Here is a 12,904-nt window from a genome sequence, read left to right on the forward strand (position 1 = left end):
TCGTGTCTTGAAATTGCCAGTCCTTGAGATTTATGAAGAACTCTAGTATTCCTGGTAGCTAAATCAACGTTTTCAAAAATTTACCTCTGTTGATTTAAGAAATAAGAGTATCTCATTATCTGCTAGTTTTGGATGCCTGTGTGTCTTGGTCAAGCTCATGTGTAAGTATTTATTGAACATGTAGTATATTGAAATACAGGAAGTGTATTTATTGAACATGTAGTATATGCAGGGTACTCTGCTAGCTGCTGAGGAAATAATGTAACAGAGTTTTAACAAAATAAAAAGCATCATGGTACCTGAAGAAAGGAGTAATTCACTTTGTCTAGAAGCGCTGGAAAAGATTTCTCAGAGCGGGAGACAGTTAAGCTGGAACTTGACAAATAAGCAGAAGTACAGCTGAAAATGAAAAGGGAGCAGGAGAAAGCTGGCTGAGGAAGTGACGGGTAAATAAGCAGGGAAACAAGGAATAGTAGGCTTCTTAGGGAGAGGACAGTAGTTCAATGTGGCAGGATTGTAGGGATTTCTAGGAAAGACGAAAGGAGAGGAAGTGGGTTAGGTTCAGATCAGTTGTGAAAAGTTTTGTTATTAAGAATTAACATTCATAATAGCTTAGCTTTTGTCTTCCACTGAAGATACAGAGATGTTTGAGGTTGTTTTGATTTGCTTATTTTTCAAAAGATTTTATTTTTCAAAAGATTTTATTTTTCAAAAGATTTTATTTATTTATTTGCCAGAGAGAGAGAGAGCACAAGTAGCACAAGTAGGGGGAGTAGCAGGCTCCCCGCTGAGCAAGGAGCCTGATGCAGGACTCAATCCCAGGACCCTGGGATCATGACCTGAGCCCAGGCGTCCCTGTTTGTTTGTTTAATAGGAGGATGCAAGACTGGGTTAAGAATTCCAGAGTTAACTGTTTCCATACTTAAGATGATCCCTAAAAGACTGTATTTGGTTAACTTAATTGGTTACCCCACACCTGAAGCAAATTCAAAAACTTCTTGGAATGGGTCCTTGTAACCTCTTTCTTGGTTTACTGGAAGCATCAATTTTGTAGCACATTGTGACGCAAAATAAAAACTATTTTTACATACAAATACACTTCTGAGAGGTCAGATACTTGAAGTGATCCCAACACTAATTTCAAAGAAACATTACTTCAATAATATGCTACTTTATGAAAATGCTGGTAACTTCAAAATATTTTTACATTGCTCAAAATATACATTTAATTCATATTCACAAAAGCAGGTGTACCCAGAGATTATCACATGAAAGCTCAGTAAGCTGTCACTAAATTAATTTGCTTTCTTACAGCGATGTGTCTTGTCTCGTTACTATCTGTTATGTTTCTGAACATATTTGCAGCAACGATAATAGTTCTTGAAGTGACATTCAGCAGCCTATTTTAAATTCCATGGAATATTCAGTTCATTTCATCAGTAAGCCAAAAATGCTCAGCTAAGTGAGGAAGTGCTTATTAATTCAAAAACAGCCTGGAAAGAGTCCAAATTAATACCAGTCTCCTTCCTCTGTAAAACAGCTTTTAAAATCAAGTTTGTAACAGTGACCAGTATTTTTATAATAGCATGAGATATTATAAATGCCAGAGTCTAAACTAAAAAGATATTTAATAGTAATGAATGGTTCTGATCTTCAAACATTTAAGTATGTAGGTGTGCCCTAAGCTTATTATTAATTCATAATGATTTAGCACATGTTTACATTAAACTGATAGGTATCGCACATTTTGGGGTTTGTTTTTTTTTCTGTTTCTACTTGAGAGTTTATAAATTGTTTTGCCTTTTTATGCTGGATGCATTAATGGTATGTTATTATATAATACCCAAATTTAGCACAATGGCTATTAAGGAAAAGTACTCTTGTTTTATTAAAAAAAAACATGTATTAGGAACACTTGACATATTTTACAATGTGACTGCTAGGTATATGTTAATGCATAATTAAGTCAGACTTGACAACCTAAATGTCAGGGTACTACTGGGTAAATGCTGGTATTCTCACTATGTAGTAGATGCTATTTTTCTGTTTTATACTTTATTAAAAATTAGAAGAATGGAGTTCTAATTTTATAATGAAATTAAACCTTTCATATATAATTTGATGGTGTGTCAGGATTTCCAGTACCATCCCCAGGTTCCATAATTCTTTAGGAGGACTCACAGCTGTAATTTGTTACAGCTAAAGGATCCAAAGTGAAAGCAGCAAAGGGAAAAGGTGCTCAGGTGAGGCTAAGTCCAGAGGAGACAAAACACAGGCTTCTTCCTCTCTTACTGGAGTCATACAAGACAACTTAATTCCCCAGCAAGGAGTTGTTACAGCACATTTGAGATGTTACCCGGGACTCTCATTAGAGACTCAGCAACCAAGGTTTTTACTGGGGCTGTCCAAATAGGCAGCTTCTGCCTGGCAGCAAGTAGGAAGATTCTAGAGCCCCTGAACGAAGGCAAGTGTTCAGCATAAACCATATTATTTGTACGACCAGTTTAGGCATGGCAAGACACTCTTACCTGTTTTGGGAATGGCGGGAACCCTCCTGAAATCCAGGCAAGGGCCTTATAAGCAGGTCTTCAAAAGAATACCAGTCCGGCATGCTATGTTAACTTTTTTTTTTTTTTTTTAGTGTTCCATGATTCGTTGTTTGCATATAACACCCAGTGCTCCATGTAATTCATGTCCTCCTTAATACCCTTCACTGGGCTAGCCCATCCCTTCACCCCCGTCCCCTCTAAAACCCTCGGTTTGTTTCCCGGAGTCCATAGTCTCTCATGGTTTGTCCCCCCACTGTTATTCACCCCCCCTTTCATTTTTACCTTCCTTCTTCTAATGATCTCCCTGCTATTTCTTATGTTCCACAAATAACTGAAACCACATAATTGTCTTTCTCTGCTTGACTTATTTCACTTAGCATAGTCTCCTCCAGTTCCATCCATGTTGATGCAAATGTTGTGTAATCATCCTTTTTGATGGCTGAGTAATATTCCATTGTATATATGAACCACATCTTCTTTATCCATTCATCTGTTGAAGGGCATCTGGCTCCTTCCACAGTTTGGCTATTGTGGACATCGCTGCTATGAACATTGGGATGCATGTGGCCCTTTTTTTCACTACCTCTGTGTTTTGGGGGTAAATACCCAGTAGTGCAATTGCTGGGTCATAGAGTAGCTCTATTTTTAACTTTTTGAGGAACCTCCACACTGTTTTCCAAAGTGGCTGTACCAGCTTGTATTCCTGCAAATAATATAAAAGGATTCCCCTTTCTCCACATCCTGGCCAACATCTGTTGTTTCTTGCCTTGTCAATTTTTGCCATTCTAACTGGCATAAAGTGGTATCTCAGTGTGGTTTTGATTTGAATGTCCCTGATGGCTAATGATGTTGAACATTTTTTCATGTGTCTGTTAGCCATTCTTTTTGTAGCAGTCCATATATTATTCTGTTTTTAAATAGATGAAGTATGATGGAAATATTGGTCAGTTTATGGCAAACTTCTGGGATGTTTCAGGAGAGACCTAGGGCAATGTCAGTTTTTGAAATTCTAAAAAAAAAATTTCAAATTTGTTTCGGCTCTGTGTTTTAGTTTTCAGTGATTTTTGATCATTTCATGTTTCCATTGCTTTTAGTATGAAACCTAAAATCCTACCTGTCCACACCCTACTCCTCTTCCCTCAGGGTGTTCTAGCCTCCCTGGCCTTCCTTTAGTTCCCCAGTGTCATGGTTCTTCCAGCTTTAAGTCCCTGACATAGTGTGCACTCTGCTTGGAATACCCTTACCCTTTCTGGCCTAGTGAAGTGTCATCCTTGTCGTTTAGATCTCAGAATGTGTCTGTTTACGATTTGGTAACATGTAAAACTCCTCAACTGTTTTCAGTCCTTGCATTTAACTAGGTTATTACAGTGTCTGTGATTAAACTGTGCTTTTTACTGTATATTATATAAATATAATGTTACATATATTGCTATATATAATTATAATCTAGTACATTCTATATATCTATATCTCTGAAAACTAAGACCTTTGAAGCTTTTAAAATGATTTTTTGAAGTTATTATTTTATTACTAATATTTTTAGAAGCAGTTATTCTTTTTTATGGCTTCTCCTTCCTGCTCATCCCTCTCCCTCCTTCATCTCCCTCTCCCTTTCCTTCCATATTTTATTTTTTTGTTCCATATTTTATTTTAATGGAGTAGTTTTGATCCCTGTGCTGGCAAAAGATTCAAAAAGTGAAGAATCTTTTACATTCTATTTTTTATTGTGTATGATTGACAGAAAAAGCAAAATAATTTTTTAAAAATCTCTATACTTTAAGATTATTGACACTGAGGGGCGCCTGGGTGGCTCAGTCGTTAAGCGTCTGCCTTCAACTCAGGGTGTGATCCCTGCGTTCTGGGATCGAGCCCCACATCAGGCTCCTCCACTGGGAGCCTGCTTCTTCCTCTCCCACTTCCCCTGCTTGTGTTCCCTCCCTCACTGGCTGTCTCTCCGTCAAATAAGTAAATAAAATCTTTAAAAAAATAAAAAAAAAGATTATTGACACTGAAAAAATTTGAGTCATCACTACTTAGCAGTTGTCTTTGTAGATTAATATAGATATTCTATTTAGACAATATGATACGGTTTATATATTGTATAAACATAAATTTCTTCAGTGTTTCTGTCCCATCTATTCATTTTATTTCCTACTAAGCACTGCGCTAGTGAATAATAAAACATGCATGATCCCTAAATAATTAATAGGAATTATAGTCTTGTTAACAGGGGCAAGACTTACAATCAAATACTCACAAATAGTTTTATAATTTCTGATTAGTGCTAAGAAGGAAAATTATAGGGTGCTATGAAAACAAATAATGGCGTTTAACCTGGAGGAATTTAAGGCTTTCTTAAGAGCAAAAATTGAGCTTGAGATCTAGAAGAAAAGTGTGGCTTTACTAGGTGAGAAAGGGTGAAGAACATTCCAGGCTGAAGGAACATTGTGTGTTAAGGGATCAAAGCAAGGGGAATAATGATATTCTGGAGGAACTGAAGGAAGGCCAGGTTGCTATCACACCCTGAGGGGAGGAGAAGGAGTGGAAAACATGCTGGGGAGATGAGATTTGGGTTTTATACAAAGGACAATGAAAGATTTTCTGGAAGAGGGTGACATGATGAGATTTGTGTTTGTTTAAAGATTAGTCCCACTCCTGGGTGGGTAACTAATTAGTGTTCAAGAAGGGATGAGAGAGACCTGTGAGAAGGCTATTATCCTCCCTATGGGACATGGTAATAGCTTGAAACTAGTTATAGAGGGATAACATTAATAGGATTTGGTCACGAATTAAATATGGATGATGAGAGAGAGCCCTTTGGTTATTACAGAGATACCCTAGGTAGGTTTTTGGCTTGTATAATTGGACAGATGCTGGTACCATTCAGTGAAAGGACACACTGTAGAAAGAAGAGCTTTAGAGCGGAGGGTCATGAGTTTAAATTATCTTTGAGACTTGCACTTCATTCTCCATATGACTTCCATTGCTCCTAAGAATAACAATCCAAAACATCCTTTAAATGACTTACAAGGTCGATCCTATCTATAGGCTTATTTTCATTTTGTCCCATGCTCCCCTTCGTTCTCTGTGCTTCGTCACTTACCTTCTTCAGTCTCTTCTGTCTTTCATGTACTCTGTTGTAGTGTGTTGTTTTCTCTCCATGCATCTCCTTCCTTATGCTCTTCACCTAGTTAACACCTTCTCAGGGTTCCCATCTCCCCCTAATTTTCACTTCTTCGAAGAAGTGCTGGATATATTTATCAGAAGGAATGAATATATGTATGTATATTTTGACGTAATGTATGTTATGCTCTATATAAATATTGTGTGTATGTATATTACACATAAAATATATAAAGATTTGACTCGTGGAATCTTATTCGTTTGGTTATAATCATCACCATCATTATTTAGATGTTCATATTGACCCTCTTTGACAAATGGAATCCTCTTCAGGCTATCACCTGTGTCCTTTTGATATGTCCTTATCATTCTTTGAGCACTTTCTTACTTGTCACAACAAAATATTTAAAGGTTCCTCTTGTACTTTCCCAGCCCCTTCCCTGAATCAACCATTTCTCTAGGGAGCTCTGATACCTTTTAGTATTGAATATTGGGAATGGTTTTGAGAAACCAAGATGTGGGCACTACCTGTGTTCATTGCTACTGGGTTGTCTTTGCTTCTAGTCCCTCTCAACTAATTCAAAATTTACTTAGAATGGTCCTCCCCACTCCCCATGACGTTATGTTATTCATTTTAAGTACAGTTAGATTCATTTGTTTGTTTGTATTTTTAGTTGATTTTATTTGTTTTTGAGGATGTAAAATTTAAACATGGCCCTGAAAGTCAGAACTATACAGAAAGTATAGTTCCATTTAGCCATCTCTTCTAGCTGTTTCTATCTTCCCATTCTTTCCATCCCATTCTTCCATTCTTTCTATTTTCTCTTTTTTAAAAAAAATGCTAACAGTAACCTACTCCAGGTGTTTTTGTTCATTTTGTGTTTTTAATGTGGCAGTGTATTCTGGTAGCCACTCTACGTAGAGAACTTCCTGATTATTTTTAATAGTACTTAGCACCCCAATGTGTGTGAGTGTGTGTGTTGTAATTTATAATAATAATTCAGTTACTGTCCTATCCCATGCATCAGCCTTTAGGTTGTTTTCAGTATTTAGCAGTTACAAACAGTGAATAACTTTATGAATATGTTTTTATATTGCTGGTGGCATATCTTAAGGGTAAGTTCCTAGAAGGGGGATTGCTGGGTCAAAGTTAAATACATATAGTATAGTTTCGTTGGGTATTGCCATATTCTGCTCGAGGAGGGTTGTACTAGTTTGCGTTTCTGCTGAGAGAGTGTGAAGGTGCTTCTTACCCCACTGCTGCTCTGGTAAAATGTGTTGACATGCTTTTTATTTTTTTATTTTTTTTTTTAAATATTTTATTTATTTATTTATTCGACAGAGATAGAGACAGCCAGCGAAAGAGGGAACACAAGCAGGGGGAGTGGGAGAGGAAGAAGCAGGCTCATAGCAGAGGAGCCTGATGTGGGGGCTCGATCCCACAACGCTGGGATCACGCCCTGAGCCGAAGGCAGACGCTTAACCGCTGTGCCACCCAGGCGCCCCGACATGCTTTTTAATTTGTACTGATTTAATATGTGAGAAATGGTATCTTGGTGTAGTTTTATTTATTTTTTAAGTAAACGTTACACCTGACATGGAACTCAAACTTATGGTCCTGAGATCAAGAGTTGCATGCTCTTCTGACTGAGCCAGCCAGGTGCCCCTTGATGTAGTTTTAAATTGCATTTTAGAATGTGGTCGAAAATCTTTTCATTATTTGTGGGTATATTATAATGGTTTTGTCTACCATTATATACTCTAACTGGTTATTGTATAGGTATATAAAAGCTATTGATTTTTATCTGTTAATTTTATATTCTGCTTCCTGAATCTTTTACTTGGTTTGCATTTATAATTGTTTCTCTGTGGTTTCCCTAACATGCCGTATTATCTGCAAAGAAATTTTTCAAATCTTTTTTCTATAATTGATTTCTCTTGTCTAAGTTGGTTAAAAACCCCCTCCCAATTCATTATTCGGTAGTAGTAGAGACAGTGGGCACCTTTCCCTTGTTCTTTATCTTATTGGAAATACTTCTCATTTTTCTCTGTTAAGTAAGAGGCTGGTTTTAGGATTTAGTTATATTTATTTAATCAGTTAACAAAGTATCGAGGGACAAAATTAAGTAAATTATATCTCAATATAACTGATGTTAAAACCAGGAATCTCTTTCTCCTGTCTCTGGTTTTGGAGGAGAATGAGGGCCACCTGATTTTGAGTCTCCTCATTTATCTTTTCCTCTTCCTCAAACATAAAAACAAAAAGGAGAGTAACTAAAACCACACTTGATCATTCATTCAGCAATACTAGGAGACAGAGAATATCATGGCCTTCAAACTACCTGTAAGTTGAGAAATAAACTGAATTCCATTAAAGATCCTTTTCCTGCAAGCCTGCAGGTGCTGGAACAGGAATGGGAGAGGCTTAAAAGTCTCCATGAAAAAAAGGAGAGTGGTTCACAGATCTCGGGAGAGGCACAGAGTGACCCCCTTAGCAGCAGAAAGAGAAACTCCAGCACTAAGTGCAAAATACCGAACACCGGTTTGGATCATAGCACCAGCTCTTGGAAGAGTGTGGGACTAAGAACAGAAGCCTGAGAGAAGCATTGCTTCTTGGAGGGAATTAGATACAGAGTTCTAGTTTCCCTTGAAGATAGTCTACTTAAAAAAAATAAGAGGGAAAAGTTAAGGATCTTGTAGGAAAAAAAAAAAAAGACAAAATACACATCAATCCCTCCTTCCAAAAATAGCTATCCAAAAATGAAACTGCACAGAAAAAGGGAACTATTGGAAAAGCACACTCTTGACCTAGGAACCCTGTCCACAAAATGGATGGGACTATTAAAAAGCAGATCACATCCATATAAAACTGTAAAAAGCTGAAAATGTGATTCAGAGTTGAAATGCTGATGAACATCCTTTCTTAAAAATGATCACAAAATTGACAAAAACTGTAACACAGTCCATATTGAATTAGAGATAGATAGATCCTCAAACAGCATTTAGGAATAATGAAAAAGAATCTTGAATCAGAAATTCAAAAACTAAGAATGGAAATGCCCCCTCCCCCGCCCAAAGTTGTAAGAAATGAGTGGTGATTGAACGCAGAGAAGGAATAAGAAAAAGATCAGAATTATGTTAGAAGTAAAGACTAAATTATAAGGTGCCTAAGGGGCAATAAATTCATATAAAAATGTAATAAGGGGCATTGAAGTAAAGCGGGGGGTAGACAAACTTAGAGAATGAAAATAAGCTAAAAAGATAAAAACAGAGGAAAAGATTGAATAGAAAGGCAGAAGAGGTCTGCTTGGAGACTGAAGACAAAAATCAAAACAACTGACAAAAACCAATATGTAAAATTAGAATCCAAAAAATGCTCTGAAAATAAAAGAAACCTTGAATCTACATGTTGAAGGGTACTACCAGATACCAGGGAAAATTAAAATAGAACAACAGCCCAAGAAGTATCCTATTTTAAACTATTACACTCTAAAGATGTTTAAAAAAATACCTTTAGGACCTCCAGGAAAAATGATGACTTTCAGAAGCATGTAGATTAGACAGGACAGACTACACAAATAACATACAAAGCAAAGCAACAGCACATTTTTAAGAATCTTTATAGAGAAACTACAAACCAAGGATATTATAGCTAACCAGCTATCTTTCAGGAGTCAATCAGGGTTGTAGAACACCAGTTTTGAATGTCCAAGAACTCAGAGTCACCTGTGAATAGATGTACCTCTCAATCTACTTGCTGGTGAATCTATTTGAGGGATAGATGGCTTCTTCTAACCAGGGTGACTAATGAAACTGCCAGATGGATGGATGGCTGAAGATTTCATATGTGTATTCATGATGAGAAATAATAAAGGATTTCTTATAGGCACTTAACCTTATATAGTTGTGGGAGCTGATCATCTAGTCTGCATATGACTGTTACTTGTGTGTCTGGTGCCTCAACTTGATGTCAGCAGGTGAGGCAGTTGAAAAGGAAAGATGGAAATGAAATAAGGGAGAGCAAAAGCAAGCTGCCGTCTGCAAGCATGAACTGGAACGCATGCAGGCTTCCAACCTAAATAGTGAGGGGACCAACAGAGTAAGGTGGTGTCCTTTGTTGGGGAGCTATGCACTCATCTGACCCAGGAGTTGGAGAAGCTGAGGGAGAAGATCTGGCAGGAGCTCTGGTACAGCTATGGGGCTTAGCTCCTGTCCCCCAGCCAGCCAGCCAGCAAGGTGAGACCGCAGATAAGCTACAGAGTGTGTGCAATGCGGTAGCACGTGGTGCCCTGCACCAGTGTTCCAAGCAGAAGAGAATATGTTTGCTGCTGCCTTTGCACCTTCCAGTCCACGCACAAGATATCTCTTACGGTAGAGGATAAGAACTAGGCAGGGAGTAGAATACTGGAAAACAGTTCCACTTTAGCTAAATTGATAAAATATAGCTCTGTCACCTATGGGTAGAAGAATAACGTAAAATCATATAGAGGTAGAAAGAATACAACTAAGAAAGGGAGAAAAGAGGGAGAGAATGAAAACTATTGATTATTGTATAGGTAATAGGTGGGAATTAAAGGATGCCATTTAAAAATGATTGATCGGGGACTCCTGGATGTTTCAGTCGGTTGAATGTCTGACTCTTGGTTTCTGCTCAGGTCAGGATCTCAGGATCGTGGGATCAAGCCTGGCGTCAGGCTCCACAGTCAACATAGAGTCATCTTGAGATTCTCTCTTTCTCTCTCTCTCTCTCCTGTTCCTTCTCCTGCATGCTCGCTTCCTCTTTTTCAAATCAATCACTGTAAAAAAAATGACCAGATAGTAAAAGGTTATGAAAAATGGGGATTAATATTTTTGTAAAATGATAAAAAAATATTATTATATTACAAAGGTAACCACTGGAAGAAAAATACAAACTCTCCTAAAATCCAAAGAAAATTTATTTTTTTATTTTAATTACAGTATAGTTAAGATACAGTGTTACATTTTAGTTGCACTTATACAATATAGTGTTTCAACAGTTCTATACATAGTGCTTATCATGACAAGTGTACTCTTAATCCCCATCACCTATTTTCATCCATCCCCCCACTCTCCTTCCCTCTGGTAACCATCAGTTCTCCATAGTTAAGAGTCTGTTTCTTGGTTTGTTTGTTTCTTGATTTGTCTCTTTCTCTTTTCCTTTGCTCATTTGTTTCTTAAATTCCACATATGAATGAGATCATATGGTATTTGTCTTTAACTTATTTCACTTAGCATTATACTCTCTAGCTCCATCCATGTTGTTGCAAATGGCAAGATTTCATTAGTTTTTATGACTGGATAATATTATATGTAATATTATATACATATACACACATATATGTATACATATACATACACATCTTCTTTATACCCAATTTTTTTTTTACAAGAAAGGACACACCATATAGAGAAACACAGACAAATATAATATATACAGAAATTACAGTAGAGGAAAATATGAAAGAATTTAGATCAGACATACCAGTTGTATCAATAAATGTGAATAAGTGTACCCTCTCCTCCGGAAAGAAAATACCCATCAATTTCTATTTATTTTCTATTTCTCTTTATTTCTTTATTATTAATCAGGAATAGATGTTGGATTTTGTTTTGCACCTCATTAATTCCTGGTTTTATTTTCATTTCTTTCCCTGTGCTTGCTTTTGATTTATTTTGTTGTTGTTTTCCTAGTTTTTTTTTTTAATTTTCATCATAAGTGTACTCTTTAATCCCCATCACCTATTTCACACATATTCCAACCCACCTCTCCTCTGATAACCATCTGTTCTCTATGGTTAAGAATGTGTTTCTTGGTTTGTTTCTCTCTCTTTTTTTTCCCCCTTTGCTCATTTGTCTCTTAAATTCCACATGTGAGTGAGATTATATGGTATTTGTCTTTCTCTGACTTACTTTGCTTAGCATTATAGTCTAACTATCCATGTTGTTGCAAATGTTAAGATTTTATTCTTTTTTATGGCTGAATAATATTCCATCGTATATATATATACACACACACCCCACATGTTTATCTGTTCATTTATGGATGGACACTTGGACTGCTTCCATAGTTTGGCTATTGTAAATAATGCTGCAATAAATAAAGGAGTGCATGTATCCCTTTGAATTAGTGTTTTTGTATTTTTGGGGTAAATACCCAGTAGTGTGATTACTGGATGGTAGGGTAGTTCTATTTTTAATTTTTTGAGGAACGTCCATACTGTTTTCCACAGTGGCTGCACTAGTTTGCGTTACTACCAACAGTGCAAGAGAGTTCATTTTTCTCCACGTCCTCACCAATATTTGTTGTTTCTTGTGTTTTTGATTTTAGTTATTCTGGCAGGTGTGAGGTGATACCTCATTGTGGTTTTGATTTGTATTTCACTGATGATGAGTGGTGTTGAACATCTTTTCATGTGTCTATTAGCCATCTGGATGTCTTCTTTGGAAAAATTTCGGTTCGTGTCTTCCACCCATTTTTAAATTGGGTTATTTGTTTTTTGGGTGTTGAGTTATATCTGTTCTTTATATATTTTGGATACTAACCCTTCATTGGATGTGTCATTTTCAAATATCTTCTCCCATTCAGTAGGTTGCCTCTTAGTTTTGTTGATTGTTTCCTTTGCTGTGCAAAAGCTTTTTATTTTGATGTCGACCCAATAGTTTATCTTTGCATTTATTTCTCTCACCTCAGGAAACATATCTAGAAAAACATTGCTATGGCTGATGTTAGAGAAATTACTGCCTGTGTTCTCATCAAGGATTTTTATGGTTTCAGGTCTCACATTTAGGTCTTTAATCCATTTTGAGTTAATTTTTGTGTATGGTGAAAGAAATTGATCCACTTTCTTTTGCATGTAGCTATCCAGTTTTCCTAACACCATTTGTTGAAGACATTGTCTTTTTTTCATTGTGTATTCATTCCTCCTTTGTCGAAGATTAATTGACCATATAATTATGGTTTTATTTCTGGGTTTTCTATTCCACTGATCTTTGTGTCTATTTTTATGGCAGTACCATACTGTTTTAATTGCTGCCACTTTGTACTATAACTTGAAGTCTGGAACTGTGATACTTCCAGTTTTGGTTTTGATTTTCTTTTTTTTTTTTTTTTAAGATTTTATTTATTTATTTGACAGAGAGAGAGAGTGCACGAGTAGTAGGCAGAGCAGCTGGCAGAGGGAGATGGAGAAGCAGGCTTCCCGCTGAGCGGA

At 36.7% G+C, this 12,904-nt stretch overlaps 1 protein-coding gene across 2 annotated transcripts in view; it reads left to right on the forward strand.

Moving 5' to 3' along the window:
* Positions 1–12,904, forward strand: part of NHLRC2 (NHL repeat containing 2) — a 68,926-nt gene that overhangs the window by 4,303 nt on the left and 51,719 nt on the right. The gene's annotated exons all lie outside the window — the stretch shown is intronic.

The sequence above is a fragment of the Ailuropoda melanoleuca genome, chromosome 6 (genome assembly GCF_002007445.2).
Source record: "Ailuropoda melanoleuca isolate Jingjing chromosome 6, ASM200744v2, whole genome shotgun sequence".
Taxonomy (NCBI): domain Eukaryota; kingdom Metazoa; phylum Chordata; class Mammalia; order Carnivora; family Ursidae; genus Ailuropoda; species Ailuropoda melanoleuca.